Source organism: Oncorhynchus keta, chromosome 24, assembly GCF_023373465.1.
Source record: "Oncorhynchus keta strain PuntledgeMale-10-30-2019 chromosome 24, Oket_V2, whole genome shotgun sequence".
NCBI lineage: Eukaryota > Metazoa > Chordata > Actinopteri > Salmoniformes > Salmonidae > Oncorhynchus > Oncorhynchus keta.
Window position 1 is genome coordinate 47476145 of NC_068444.1, and position 16162 is coordinate 47492306.

General features: G+C 44.7%; 1 protein-coding gene and 1 long non-coding RNA gene across 6 annotated transcripts in view; one reads left to right on the forward strand and one right to left on the reverse strand.

The window, feature by feature from the left end:
• The window catches only part of LOC118357642 (thyroid hormone receptor alpha-like), a 194354-nt gene that overhangs the window by 142776 nt on the left and 35416 nt on the right, over positions 1 to 16162 (reverse strand). The gene's annotated exons all lie outside the window — the stretch shown is intronic.
• Positions 7382 to 8668, forward strand: LOC127911466 (uncharacterized). Of its 2 annotated transcripts, none has more exons than XR_008078691.1 (4): positions 7382 to 7717; positions 8042 to 8122; positions 8204 to 8284; positions 8364 to 8668. It is a non-coding gene; the product is annotated as an uncharacterized LOC127911466 (long non-coding RNA). The 2 variants fall into 2 exon arrangements; XR_008078690.1 differs by lacking the exon at positions 7382 to 7717 and adding an exon at positions 7786 to 7879.

A 16162-nucleotide genomic window follows, 5' to 3' on the forward strand; every position in this document is an offset into this window, starting at 1 on the left:
GATGGACATCCCGAAGACATCCCAAAAAGCAGGTCCAAAAGGACACACAATAAATAGTAACTGTGAGACATAAAAAGACCCACGTGGTATGACTATCTGATGCAATACCATCCAAGGCAGTGTAATATAATCATATCATTTACATTCCAATGCCAGGTCCTCTTTTGACCTCTTTCTCCCCTCTCCCTCCATAAGAAATCCTGTGACTAGTAGTGTCTGGCCACCCAACAACCTGCCCCCTCTACCCCATCCCTCCTCCAGGAAATCTCTGGAGACCTTCTCTCATTCCTCACTTCCCTCATTAACTCATCCCTGATCACTGGCTGTGTCCCCTCTGACTTCAAAACTGCCAGAGTTGCTCCCCTCCTCAAGGAACCAACACTTGACCCCTCTGACGTCCAAAACTACAGACCGGTATCCCTTCTTTTTTTTCTCTTTTTTTTTTTTTAAACACTTGTTGTCTCTGACCAACTCTCTCATTATCTCTCTCAGATCATGATCTTCTTGACCCAAACCAGATGGGTCACTTAACCGAGACCACTCTCCTCTGTGTCTCGGAGGCTCTGTGTTCTGGCAAAGCTGACTTTCTCCTGTGTTTTCCTCCTCCTAGATCTATCCACCGCCTTTGACCCCGTGAACCATCAGATCCTCCTCTCCACCCTCTCAGGGCTGGGCGTCTCAGGCTCTGCACACTCTTGGATTGCATCCTACCTGGCAGGCCGCTCCTTCCAGATGGCGTGGAGAGGACCTGTGTCTGCACTACATGCCGTCACTACTGGTGTCCCCCAGGGCTCGGTTCTAGGCCCTCTCATCTTTTCTCTATACGCCAAGTCACTCGGCTCCATCATATCCTCACATGGTCTCTCCTATCATTGCTATGCAGATGACACTCAAATTATTTTCTCCTTCCCCCCTTCTGACACCCAGATGGTGACACGCATCTCTGAGTGCCTGGCAGATATCTCAGCTTGGATGTCAGCACACTCCACAGCACACGCTACTGGCTTCCAGTCAAAGCTCGCATCTACTACAAGACCATAGTACAGTCGTGGCCAAAAGTTTTGAGAATGACACAAATATTAATTTTCAAAGTCTGCTGCCTCAGTTTGTATGATGGCAATTTGCATATACTCCAGAATGTTATGAAGAGTGATCAGATGAATTGCAATTAATAGCAAAGTCAGGAAAATCCCCAGACCTTGATCTGATTGAGAACTTGTGGTCAATCCTCAAGAGGCGAGTGGACAAATAAAAACCCTCAAATTCTGACAAACTCCAAGCATTGATTATGCAAGAATGGGCTGCCATCAGTCAGGATGTGGCCCAGAAGTTAATTGACAGCATGCCAGGGCGGATTGCAGAGGTCTTGAAAAAGAAGGGTCAACACTGCAAATATTGACTCTTTGCATCAACTTCATGTAATTGTCGATAAAAGCCTTTTACACTTATGACATGCTTGTAATTATACTTCAGTATTCCATAGTAACATCTGACAAAAATATCTAAAGTCACTGAATCAGAAAACTTTTGGCCACGACTGTACTTGCCTAAGGAGCAGCAAGAGGAACCACCCCTCCCTACATTCAGGCTAGGCTCAAATCCTACACCCCAACCCGAGTACTCCGTTCTGCCACCTCTGGTCTCTTGGCCCTTCCACCCCTACATGAGGGTAGCTCAACCCAGTCAAATCTCTTCTCTGTCCTGGCATCCCAATGGCAGAACCAGCTTGCCCCAGATGCTAGGACAGCAGAGTCCCTGCCCATCTTCTAAAAACATCTGAAACCCTACCCTATCTAAATTAATCCCATAACAACCCTCCTCCCCTGCACCCCCTCCTAATTACAAACTAACACTTTTTACCTTGTCAGCTCGGGGGATTCTATCTTGCAAACTTACAGTTAACTAGTCCAACGCTCTAACCACCTGCCTCTCATTGCACTCCACGAGGAGCATGCCTGTTACACAAATGCAGTAGAAGCCAAGGTAAGTTGCTAGCTAGCATGAAACTTATCTTATAAAAAAGAATCAATCAATCAATCAATCATAATCACTAGTTAACTACACATGGTTGATGATATTACTAGTTTATCTAGCGTGTCCTGCGTTGCATATAATCGATGCAACGCAGGGGGATGATTTAACAAAAGCGAATTTGCGGAAAAAAAGCACAATCGTTGCACGACTACCTAACCATAAACACCAATGCCTTTCTTAAAATCAATACACAGAAGTATATATTTTTAAACCTGCATATTTAGCTAACAGAAATCCAGGTTAGCAGGCATTATTAACCAGGTGAAATTGTCACTTCTCTTGCGTTCATTGCACGGAGAGTCAGGGTATATGCAACAGTTTGGGCAGCCTGGCTCATTGCGAACTAATTTGCCAGAATTTTACGTAATTATGACATAACATTGAAGGTTGTACAATGTAACAGGAATATTTAGACTTAGGGATGCCACCCGTTAGATAAAATATGGAACGGCTCCGTATTTCACTGAAATAATAAACGTTTTGTTTTCGAAATGATAGTTTCCGGATTTGACCATATTAATGACCAAAGGCTCGTATTTCTATGTGTTATTATGTTATAACTAAGTCTATGATTTGATAGAGCGGTCTGACCGAGCGATGGTAGGCAGCAGCAGGCTCGTAAGCATTCATTCAAACAGCAATTGTACGTTTTGCCAGCAGCTCTTCGCAAGCAAAGCGCTGTTTATGACTTCAAGCCTATCAGCCTAATGGCTGGTGTAACCGATGTGAAATGGCTAGCTAGTTTGCGGGATACGCGCTAATAGCGTTTCAAACATCACTCGCTCTGGAACTTGGTGTAGTTATTCCCCTTGCTCTGCATGGGTAACACTGTTTCGAGGGTGGCTGTTGTGGATGTGTTCCTGGTTCGAGCCCAGGTAGGAGCGAGGAGAGGGATGGAAGCTATACTGTTACACTGGCAATACTAAAGTGCCTATAAGAACATCCAATAGTCAAAGGTATATGAAATACAAATGGTATAGAGAGAAATAGTCCAATAAATACTATATTAGCTACAACCTAAAACCTCTTACCTTGGAATATTGATGTTAAAAGGAACCACCAACTTTCATATGTTCTCATGTTCTGAGCAAGGAACTCAAATTACATTTACATTTAAGTCATTTAGCAGACGCTCTTATCCAGAGCGACTTACAAATTGGTGCATTCACCTTATGACATCCAAATGTTAGCTTTTTTACATGGTACATATTGCACTTTTACTTTCTTCTCCAGCACTTTGTTTTTGCATTATTTAAACCAAATTGAACATGTTTCATTATTCATTTGAGGCCAAATTGATTTTTATGTATTTATTATATTAAGTTAAAATCAGTGTTCATTCAGTATTGTTGTAATTGTCATTATTACAAATAAATAAATAAAAATCGTCCGATTAATCGGTATCGGCTCTTTTCGGTCTTCCAATAATCGGTGTCGGTATCGGCGTTGACAAATCATAATTGGTCGACCTCTACTATAGAATACTACAGTACTTAATATAGAATTCTGTTGTATACTGCAGAATTCTATACTACACACTGTAGTTAGTATACTATAGTAAATACTACAGTATTTTCCAGCAAAAAAAAAACTACCAAAATGTCTGCAAAAACACTTTTTTAATTATAGTAAATACTACAGTATTTAATTTGCATTTATCCTGCCCATTCCCCTCCCCCAAGTCCCAATTTGTGGCACCCGTAACTGAGAAACCAACATGCCAAGTATAGACCATATATTGTGTTTGCTCCAGGTTATATAAAAGAGCAGAACTTTCTGTCCAAACTGTCTGTTCAGATTCCAGTTCTACCTACCTACAGGTTATGGAAAATGTGCTCTTTTATTATTTAGGTTTACTCAAGGAGATCCCCCCCGCCCCCCCTTCTATGTCAAAGATAATAAAACAAAAATACTTTAGTAAATACTACAGTATACTACAGTCTGCAAAAACACTACAGTAATGACTATATTATATTTTCTTTTACTACAGTATTTATACTAGAGTAAACTGTAAATACTACAGTATTCTACAGTGATTATACAGTATTCCTACCATAGTACACACCATATAATTTGTTTTATGTGGGTGTCACGTTCTAACCTTAGTTCCTTTATTATGTCTGTGTGTTAGTTTTGTCAGGACGTGAGTTGGGTTGGGTAGTCTGTGTTCTTTTTTCTGTTGCATTTCTGTGTTTGGCCTGGTATGGTTCTCAATCAGAGGCAGCTGTCGATCGTTGTCTCTGATTGAGAATCATACTTAGGTAGCCTGTTTTCCCCATTTCCACACGGAACTGTTTCGTTTTAATTTTGTGTAGTGTTCAGTTTTAATCAAAAACATGACGAACACTTACCACGCTGCGTATTGGTCCGATCCTTCCTACTCCTCCTCAGAAGAGGAAGACAAAAATCGTAGCAGTTGGAGACCTCATGCTCCAATACCTTTATCCCCAATTTCGTGGTATCCAATTGGTAGTTACAGTCTTGTCTCATCGCTGCAACTCCCGTACGGACTCGGGAGAGGCGAAGGTCGAGAGCCATGCATCCTCCAAAACACAACACAACCCAACCAAGCCTCACTGCTTCTTGACAAAATGCCCACTTAACTCGGAAGCCAGCCGCACCAATGTTTCGGCGGAAACACCATACACCTGGCGACCGTGTCAGCGTGTACTGAGACCGGCCAGCCACAGGAGTCACTAGTGCACGAAGGGACAAGGACATCCCTGCCAGCCATACCCTCCACTAACCCGGACGACGCAGGGCCATGGGTCTCCCGGTTGCGGGCGGCTGTGACAGAGCCTGGACTCGAACCCAGAATCTCTAGTGGCACAGCTAGCACTGCGATGCCAGTGCCTTAGATCACTTTCATGCTCCGATACCATCTTCCCAACGGTAAGGGAGCGGACAGCTCGTGGCTGGGGTGTGTGCGGTCCTTGTTGATGCTGCAAGACTTCCTCAGGAACCAATTCAAGTAGATGTCCTGGATGGGTGGGAACACGGCCCCAGTGATGTACTGGGCCACCTGGAGGGCCTTGCTCTCGATTGATCAGCGGTAGTATTTGCAAAGGACCCGGTCTGGCATGCCGAATTTCCTCCGCCACCTTAGGAAGTAGTGGCGCTGTGGCACCCTCTTGACAAGAGTGGTGGTCTTGTTGGTCCAAGTCGACAAGAGGAACTTAAAACTGCTGACTCTCTCTACTGCAGTCCTGTGGATCGGGACATATTGCCACCTCTGCTTCCTGAACGTCAGCAATCAACTCCTTCGTTCAGGGAGAGTTTGTTGTCAAGGCACCACAATGACAGTACACTTACTACCTCCCTATAGGCTGACTCGTCATTGTTGGTTATTAGGCCTACAACCATGCTGTCATCAGCAAACTTGATGATGGAGTTGGTGTCATGCATGGAGCCCAAAATGGTTGACCCAAGCCATGCAGTCGTGGGTGAACAGAACACACCTCTGGAAGGCACCTGTTTAATTAAGAGTCAGTGTGGAGGAGAGGTTGTTGACAATCCCTCCCGGCCTGTGGTCTGCATGTCAGAAAGTCCAGGATCAAGTGGCAGAGGGTAGTGTCCAGACCTAGGGCTCTGACGACGAGCTTGGAGGGAACAATAGTGTTGAATGCTGAACTGTAGTCAATGAACAGAACTTTACATACACTCTTAGGAAAAAGGATTCCAAATGGTTCTTCAGCTGTCCCCATAAGATAACCATTTTTGTTTCTGTACCATTTTGGCCTCCGCGTAGAACCCTCTGTGGAAAGGGTTTTACCTGTAACCCAAAAGGGTTCTGCCTGGAACCAAAAAGGATTCTACTACTGTCTGCTCAGAATCCAGTCCTACCTACGGGTTATGGAAAATGTACTATTTTAGTATTTCTCCAGGTTTCCTCAAGAAGACCCCTCCACCCCCCTTCTATGTCAAAGGTAATAAAACAAAAACTGTAGTAAATACTACTGTATACTACAGTCTGCAAAACCACTACAGTAATGACTACTATTTTTCTTTTACTACAGTATTTATACTAAAGTAAACTGTAAAAACTCATTCAAAAGAACAAATGACTGGTAGCAGACACTTAGAAAGAGAAACAGAAAGAGAGAGAGAGAGTGGGGGAGAGAGAGTGAGTGAGAGACAGAGAGGAAAGGGTCGGGACGGAAGGGTCATGCGGAGGTAGAGGATAAAAATAGAAGCAGACAGGCCGGGGAGAAGAGGAGTGTGATTCTCTGTTCAACAAAAGCACTGCTCCACCGTCTGTACAACACATTTTCCCACTCTGATTTGTCTTTTTTCTCCCTCTCTCATCTCCAGTGCAAGAGAGAGCAGGATGCAGAGACAAGACCAGAGGCAGGGCAGCTAGAGGGGAGTGGAACAGAGAGGGGTACTGTACTACAGGAAGCCTCCACACAAACAGATGCGCACACACCAACAATCCCCAGCCCACCCCGGGAATGTCAACGCTTCCGCAGAAAAGACACACACACACACACACTCACACACACTCACACACACACACACACACACACACACACTCACAGGACACCAGACCCGGGTGAGCTCACCAGTGCACCGATAGAAAGAATAGTAGAGGATGATGAGGTAGGGGTTAGGGGGGGCAGATCAAAAGTGGCCACTTGGATATCGATGGAGGGTAAGAGAGACAGTCTTCCCTGCTGCCATTATGCTCCTGAAGTTGGCAATAGGCTCCACCAGTGGTCGACATTTGGAGTGCCAAGTTATCCTACCACTTCTACTGATCTGTGTGCCAGTTGTGATTCTCATATGCACATTTTTATGGAACACTTTCAATTTCATTTCGATTTAAGTCTTTGTGTCTCAAAATCAATGTCGTGGTTAATCCAAATTCTAAATGATGAATGACACAAAAATCTAAAAGTAACTTATATTGCCATTGCCAGTATGTAAAAATAGCCTACATCAAGCCAACAAATAAAAACAGACACAGCTGTAGGCTATTTTGCGCAAGGGATAAGAAGTAAACAGCCAGGCCTATTTTATGACGCTTCCACCGGATCAGAGCATGACATTTTTTCCCTTTCATGCTGACTGATAAGCAATTGGGAGAGAGCGGGAAAGATTTTTCCAAGAGGCTCCGTCGAGGAACTATTGTCATTCTCAATGGGTGTAAGAACAGACCTTGTTTACTTGCTGTTTGAGTCAGAGAGAGAGAAAAAAACGGACTTTGAGAAGCTCCACAGTGATTTTGACTTCAGACAGTCAGAAATAGTATCAGATCACCAGAGGGACAGAGTTATAGGCAGGCTTACATTTGCACGCAGGCCAGGTAGACTAATCCTGTTTCTTTATGCTTAATCAGGTGCGTGTCCTTGAGATTTACAGGAGCGGCGCCAAACAAAACACAATTCAGAAATTGTTTTTTTTTTTTTACTTGGAAATAGAATGAAATAAACCCTAACTGTTTTCTCACCAGTGTAGCTTAGGTTGTGCGCTCTGCAAACAACATGTCCACTCCTACAATGACAACTGTAAGACTGGAATAATAATATATTGAATGCATTAACAGACATGGCCATAACCAAACAAACATTGTAGATTAGAAATGATGGGAATTAACAGTAAATGTACTACTGGGTGATACTGGTGTGCCCCCCTGCAGCCTCCGCAATGGGTTAGTCCCCTCAGACAGGCGTGAATTAGACAGGTGTCTTAGACTGATGGACTGTGCCGTCCCCCACGGCCTCCGCAATGGGTTATTCCCCTCAGACAGGCGTGAATTAGACAGGTGTCTTAGACTGATGGACTGTGCCGTCCCCCACGGCCTCCGCAATGGGTTAGTCCCCTCAGACAGGCGTGAATTAGACAGGTGTCTTAGACTGATGGACTGTGCCGTCCCCCACGGCCTCCGCAATGGGTTAGTCCCCTCAGACAGGCGTGAATTAGACAGGTGTCTTAGACTGATGGACTGTGCCATCCCCCACGGCCTCCGCAATGGGTTAGTCCCCTCAGACAGGCGTGAATCAGACAGGTGTCTTAGACTGATGGACTGTGCCATCCCCCACGGCCTCCGCAATGGGTTAGTCCCCTCAGACAGGCGTGAATCAGACAGGTGTCTTAGACTGATGGACTGTGCCGTCCCCCACGGCCTCCGCAATGGGTTAGTCCCCTCAGACAGGCGTGAATCAGACAGGTGTCTTAGACTGATGGACTGTGCCATCCCCCACGGCCTCCGCAATGGGTTAGTCCCCTCAGACAGGCGTGAATTAGACGGGTGTCTTAGACTGATGGACTGTGCCTCCCCACGGCCTCCGCAATGGGTTAGTCCCCTCAGACAGGCGTGAATCAGACAGGTGTCTTAGACTGATGGACTGTGCCGTCCCCCACGGCCTCCGCAATGGGTTAGTCCCCTCAGACAGGCGTGAATCAGACAGGTGTCTTAGACTGATGGACTGTGCCATCCCCCACGGCCTCCGCAATGGGTTAGTCCCCTCAGACAGGCGTGAATCAGACAGGTGTCTTAGACTGATGGACTGTGCCGTCCCCCACGGCCTCCGCAATGGGTTAGTCCCCTCAGACAGGCGTGAATCAGACGGGTGTCTTAGACTGATGGACTGTGCCATCCCCCACGGCCTCCGCAATGGGTTAGTCCCCTCAGACAGGCGTGAATCAGACAGGTGTCTCGTGTACCCTATTTTTGTTGTTGACATATTTTCCACTGCTCAACAAAATAAAATCTTGGTCGACCGACAGCCTATCGACCAAGCAACACACACACACAAAAGCACCTCCTCATTGGGACCTCTAGTATATACAGTGCCTTGCGAAATTATTTGGCCCCCTTGAACAGGCTTCAAACATAAAGATAATAAACTGTATTTTTTTGTTGTTGATTCTTCACAAAAGAAATACAGTTTCATATCTTTATAAGAGAGAGAGAGAGAGTATAAGAGAGAGAGAGAGAAAATGAGAGAGAGAGAAAATGAGAGAGAGAGAAAATGAGAGAGAGAGAAAATGAGAGAGAGAAAATGAGAGAGAGAAAATGAGAGAGATAAAATGAGAGAGAGATAAAATGAGAGAGAGATAAAATGAGAGAGATAAAATGAGAGAGAGATAAAATGAGAGAGAGAGAGAATGAGAGAGAGAGAGAGAGAGAATGAGAGAGAGAGAGAGGGAGAGAGAGAATCAGGCGGAAGGGTCATGTGGAGGTAGAGGATAAAAATAGAAGCAGACAGGCCAGGAGGAGGAGGAGTGTGATCCTCTGTTCAACAAAAGCATTGATCCACAGACAACATCTGTATAACACATTTTTCCACTATGTCGTTTTTCTTCCTCTCTCTCTCTCGTCTCCAGTGGAAGACAGAGCAGGATGTAGGGACAAGGCCAGAGGCAGGGCAGTTAGAGAGGGGAGCGGAGAAGAGTGGGTTACTGTACCAGAGGAAGCCTCCAAATCACACACACATGCGGACGCACATACCAACATTCCCCAGCCCACCCCATAAATGTAAACCCTTCCGCAGAAAAGAAACACACACACACACAGGACACCGGACACGGGTGAGCTCACCAGTACATCACTAGCAAGAATAGTAGAGGATGACTCATAGGGATGTGGGGGTTAGGGGAGGGGGACAGAGCCAAAGTGGTCACGGGGAAATTGATGGGGGTAAGAAAGACCGATAAACACACATGGGGGTCATAGAGAGAGAAAAGCAGTGGGAAGGAGGGGGGGAAAGTGTGTCAAAGAAGCTTTGCCGGAAGCTATCTAGATTGGCATGCAATAGAGTGAGGAAAGGTTGTGCCGAGGCCTCAGGACAGGTTGTCTTAATCTACACACAATACACCGTAATCTACACACAATACACCATAATGACAAAGTAAAAATATGTTTTTAGAAATGTTTGAAAATGTATTAAAAATATAAAAAATGGACATGTTACATTTACATAAGTTTTCAGACACTTTGTTCAATCACCTTGAGCAGCGATTACAGCCTCGAGTCTTCTTGGGTATGACGCGACAAGCTTGGCACACCTGTATTTGGGGAGTTTCTCCCATTCTTCTCTGCAGATCTTCTCAAGCTCTGTCAGGTTGGAAGGGGAGAGTCGCTGCACAGGTATTTTCAGGTCTTTCCAGAGATTTTTGTTCGGGTTAAAGTCCGGGTTCTGGCTGGGCCACTCAAGGACATTCAGAGACTTGTCCTGAAGCCACTCCTGCATTGTCTTGGCTGTGTGCTTAGGGTTGTTGTTCTGTTGGAAGGTGAACATTCAACCCAGTCTGAGGCCCTAAGCATTCTGGAGCAGGTTTTAATCAATGGTCTCTCTGTACTTTGCTCCGTTCATCTTTCCCTCAATCTTGAGGGAAAGTCCTTCTGTGGCATAGTTGGTAGAGCATGGCGCTTGTAACGCCAGGGTAGTGGGTTCGATTCCCGGGACCACCCATACGTAGAATGTATGCACACATGACTGTAAGTCGCTTTGGATAAAAGCGTCTGCTAAATGGCATATATAAGTAAGTATAAGTATATATAAGTTGACTCGTCTCCCAGTCCCTGCTGCTGAAAAACATCCCCACAGCATGATGCTTCCATCACCATACTTCACCGTAGGGATGGTGCCAGGTTTCCTACAGATGTGACACTTGGCATTCAGGCCAAAGAGTTCAATCTTGGTTTCATCAGACCAGAGAATCTTGTTTCTTATAGTTTGAGTCCAAGCGGGCTGTCCTGTGCCTCTTACTGATGAGTGGCTTCCGTCTGGCCACTTTACCATAAAGGCCTGATTGGTGGAGTTTTTCAGAGATGGTTGTCCTTCTGGAAGGTCACTCTGAAGCTCTGTCAGAGTGACCATCATGTTCTTGGTCACCTCCCTGACCAAGGCCCTTCAGCCCCGATTGCTCAGTTTAGCTGGGCGGCCAGCTCTAGGAAGAGTCTTGGTGGTTCCAAACTTCTTCCATTTAAGAATGATAGAGGCCACTGTGTTCTTGGGGACCTTCAATGCAGCAGATTGTTTTGGTGTCCCTTCCCCAGATCTGTGCCTCTGACACAATCCTGTCTCAGAGCTCTACGGACAGTTTCCTCACGGCTTGGTTTTTGCTCTGACATGCACTGTCAACTGTGGGACCTTATATAGACAGGTGTGTGCCTTTCCAAATCATGTCCAATCAATTGAATTTACCACAGGTGGACTCCAATCACGTTCTCGAAAGACATCATCAATGTTTTGATGATCAATGGAAACAGGATGCACCTGAGCTCAATTTCGAGTCTCATACCAAAGGATCTGAATACTTATGTAAATAAGGTATTTCGGTTTTATATTTTTAATACATTTGCAAACATTTCTAAAAAACCTGTTTTTGCTTTGTCATTATAGGGTATTGTGTGTAGATGTTAGATTTAGGGTTTCAATTAGGTTTAGCCTTCCAATTAGGTTTAGAGGTTAGGTTTAGGGGTTTGAGGATAGGGAAAATTGGATTTTAAGCAAGAATCAATTGGTTGGTCCTCACAAGGATAGTAAAAGAAAAGTGTGTGTGTGTGTGTGTGTGTGTACTGCAAGTCTCTACCCGTATGCATAGTGTATGTCTTTGTATGAGTGTGTTTGAGTGTGTGTGTGTGTAACGTCTACCATGGAGAGCACAGTACATGACGTGACTGTTTGTGGGGAGGGGTGGATTGAATGTGGAGTAACGACCGAGTCTGGGAAGGTCAGACTTCCACTCTGGCGCATTGGGAGTACAATACATTGAATAAGCCAAATGGAAAGGCCAACACAATATCTCAAGGCAAAAGAGAGCCAGAGAGAGAGAAGGAGAGGAAAAGAGAAAAAGGTGAGAGAGCGAGAGAGCAGGGAAGGAAGGAAAAGTGAGTGAGAGGGAAAGAGAGTGAGTGAGGAGAGAGAGAGAGAGAGAGAGAAAAAAAAGAGAAGAAAACAAGATCATAAAATGATACGACAGTGCAGTTAAAGGAGGCTGTATGTCAGCCAAGGGTCTGGCCCTTCCCAGCAGCAAACGTGCAGGGGTGGAAAGAGCTACTCAAACTGGACTGGGAGTTACGAGGCCCACAGGCCCACTGAAAAGGAAGATGAGACTCAAAGCCGAAGGGTGGATGAGATCAGATACAGAGGGATGACAACCAATTCCACCCAGATCAAATCAAATGACATTTTATTTGTCACATGCGCTGAATACAATAGGTGTCGACCTTACCGTGAAATGCTTACTTACAAGCCCTTAAGTAAGAAGTATGAAAAAATGTGCTAAATAAAAGGAAAAATAGTAACATAATAACGAGGCTATATACAAAGGGTACCGGTACCGAGTACGGGTTAAGTCAAGGTAATTGAGGTAATATGTGCATGTAGGTGGGGGTAAAATGACACACATAATAAACAGAGAGTAGCAGCAGCATACAGTGGGGCCACCAATTGGCTGACTAAATACTTTTTTTGCCCCACTGTATGTGAAGCGTGAGAAGGAATGTGTGTGTGTGAGACGTCAATATTCATATGTGTGTGTGTGTGTGTGTGTGTGTGTGTGTGTGTGTGTGTGTGTGTGTGTGTGAGACGTCAATATTAATGTGTTTGTGAGACGTCAATATTCATATGTGTGTGTGTGTGTGTGTGTAAGTGTGTGTGTAAGAGTGTCAGTGAAGTACACTACGGTTCAAAAGTTTGGGCTCACTTAGAAATGTCCTTGATTTTGAAAGAAAATCACATTTTTCGTCCATTAAAATAACATCAAATTGATCAGAAATACAGTGTATGTCACACCCTGACCATAGTTTGCTTTGTATGTTTCTATGTTTCGGTTGGTCAGGGTGTGAGCTGAGTGGGCATTCTATGTTTACATGTCTAGTTTGTCTAGTTCTATGTTTGGCCTGATATGGTTCACAGAGGCAGGTGTTAGTCATTGTCTCTGATTGGGAACCATATTTAGGTAGCCTGTTTGGTGTTGGGTTTTGTTTGATTGTCCTTATGTCCTTTTTCTGTCGTGTGTTACTTAGCACCGGTGTTAGGCTCTTTCAGTTTTCGTATTATGTTTTTGTATTTGATTCGTGTTTACTTTGTCTCATTAAAGATGGATCGCAACAGCCACGCCGCATTTTGGTCTGACTCTCTTTTGCCTACAGAAAACCGTTACAGTGTAGACATTGTTAATGTTGTAATTAGCCTTTTAAAATGATAAACTTGGATTAGCTAACACAACGTGCCATTGGAACACAGGAGTGACGGTTTGCGGATAATGGGCCTCTGTACGTAGATAATCTATTAAAAATCAGCCGTTTCCAGCTTCAATAGTCATTTACAACATTAACAATGTCTACACTGTTTTTCTGATCAATTTGATTTTATGTTAATGGGCCATTTTTTAAATGTCCTTTCAAAAACAGGGTTAAGGTTAGTGACCCCAAAACCTTTGAACTGTAGTTTATGTTTGATGTATTTATGCAAAGCTCATCTGTAAAAGAGACCCTAGTCTCAGTATGACATCCCTGTCAAAATCAAAATTACTTAAAGAAAACACATATCCTCAATCAGCAGCAACCCTTGCTGGTATGCTCTCTAACAAACACACAAACGACTACACACACACACACACACACACACACACACACGCATACACACAGACATTCAGGGGCGTGGCACCGGCTGTGGCACACTTTGCGCCTGGCTAACCTTAGCAGCCTTGGCAGTGGTTCAATGAGGTGCTTTGCCAAAAGGCACGTGGGGCACTTTGTTGGACTGCGGGCTTTATGCAATGATGATAACTCCAGAGACATGCATGGGTAGAAAAAGGAGGGAGAGAGCAAGGAAGAGAGAGGCTTGGCAATCAGCAGAGGGTCCCCATGACTTAACATGGAAGGTACAGTATAAAGGACTGTGGATGAAGGATATTATACCAGTGGGAACTAGGCCCACGGTGACATTGGCCACTTTGTTTGAAATGGGTGTAGAACATAGAGGCAACTGCCAGAATAAAGGAAATGGCAATATAAAGTGTCTTAAAAGGGCGTTGGGCATTAGATTATATTAGATTATATTACAGATTATATTAGATTATATGTAGATTAAGTGTCTGGAACTCTATTGGAGGGATGCGACACCATTCTTCCATGAGAAATTCCATCATTTAGTGTTTTGCTGATGGTGGTGGAAAACGCCGTCTCGGGCGCCACTCCAGAACCTCCCAGAAGTGTTCACTTGGGTTGAGATCTGGTGACTGAGACGGCCATGGTTTTCATACTCATCGAACCATTCAGTGACCACTCGTGCCCTGTGTATGAGTGCCTTGTCATCCTATTGGGGGGGGCATAGCCATAGTATCCAAAATAACGGCCTGCCCAGCATTTTTATACATGACCCCTAAGCATGATGGGATGTCTATTGCTTAATGAACTCAGGAACCACACCTGTGTGGAAGGACCTGCTTTCAATATACTTTGTATCCCTTTGTTTCCATTATTTTGGCAGTTACCTTGGAGCCTCACTGATCTGGATCTCTTCCAAATGACCAACGTTATGTTATGCATTGCTCTCCCCCTTGTCATTTACACTTTGAAATGTCAGACAAAAATGTATATGAATTATAATCCACATAATAATTCACATTTCCTGTTGTTGCAGGATTATTCCCCTGCTGTAGCAAACTGCCTCAAATTAAGATCCTACATCTGCATGTGTTGTGCGTGTGGCTTAATTAATCCGCTCTGCCAAATAACTGGTTTCCTTGCTTTCCCCTCCCTTTGATGGGGTGTATAAAGAGACAGAAACTCTATCCCGCGTGCTCGAAAAAAACCTCCAACCAGAAACGATTAATTGCCGGAGTTGGAGCCCTGTGTGTGTACAATACAGGTTACTGGATATGTGAGTGACCCTGTGTGTTCGTGATCCCCTCTCTCTCGTTCCACCCTCTTGTCTGTGAATAAATGTGCTACCCTCTCTTCTCCTTGCGGCGCTTTGACCTATAGCAAACCCGCTCATTAATCTTCCACAGTGCAGCTCATTTGTGTGGTGAGCATGTAGCAGAGAGGCTAAGTAAAGCAGAATACTTTTGGGGGGGCAACAAAAAAAGACACGGAATGCTTGCTAACACTGCCCACTGCTACCATCCTGTTGGCACATTCGTCCCCTCTTGTCTCTCTCCTCCCACTCCCTCTTGTTCCCTCTCGCACACTACTACAGATGTACCCAAGAGAGCATTCTGTCGGGCTGCATCACCGCCTGGTACGGCAACTACACCACCCTCAACCGCATGGCTCTCCAGATGGTGGTGCGGTCAGCCCAACGTATCACCGGGATTGCGGTCAGCCCAACGTATCTGCCTGCCCTCCGGGACATTTACAGCACTCAGTGTCAGAGGAAGGCCAAGAAGATCATCAAGGACCTCAACCGAGCCACGGTCTGTTCACTCTGCTACCATCTAGCAGACAGAGACGGTACAGGTGCATCAGAGCCGCGACAGAGAGACTGAGGAATCAGCTTCTATCACCAGGCCATCTGTTGAACAGCCGTAACTAGCTGGCTACCTGCCCGGTACTCTTTCCTGAACCTTGAGACTGTGCCCCATGTATAGTATATAGAGTCACAGAAAGCTAGTCATCTCATATTCAGTTTATATACTATTGTTTACTCACTGTGTATGTATATACTGTATTCTTGACATAGCTCACCCTAATATACCTACTACTGTACATACCATTTTCTTTCCAAATTATATACTGTCTATACACACACACCACCTATTTTCATATTCTGGATATACTGTATTCTGGAAACTCACTATAATATATCTACTCTGGATTGTTGATTGGACTTATTCTGTCATTTGTTGATTTCTTGTATTGTATTTACGTGACATTCTACTGCACTGTTGGAGCATTTCTCTGCACCTGCAAATCTGTATACGTGACCAATACACTTTGATTCGATTTTCGTGCTTTGTTCCCGCTTTCTCTCGACTTGGATACTGGTCTGGTCTTGATTACAGAGGTGTATACTGTATATAAAGCTTTGTGACTCTGTTAATATCAGTTTGGATGCAATGAACACAGTCATTATGGGCACCCTAGATGTTCCGAAAAGCCCAAAGTGCCCCGGACCACAGCGTGTATTTTCTTGGTACTTTCAAGCTTTGAAATCAACACCAGCTCTTT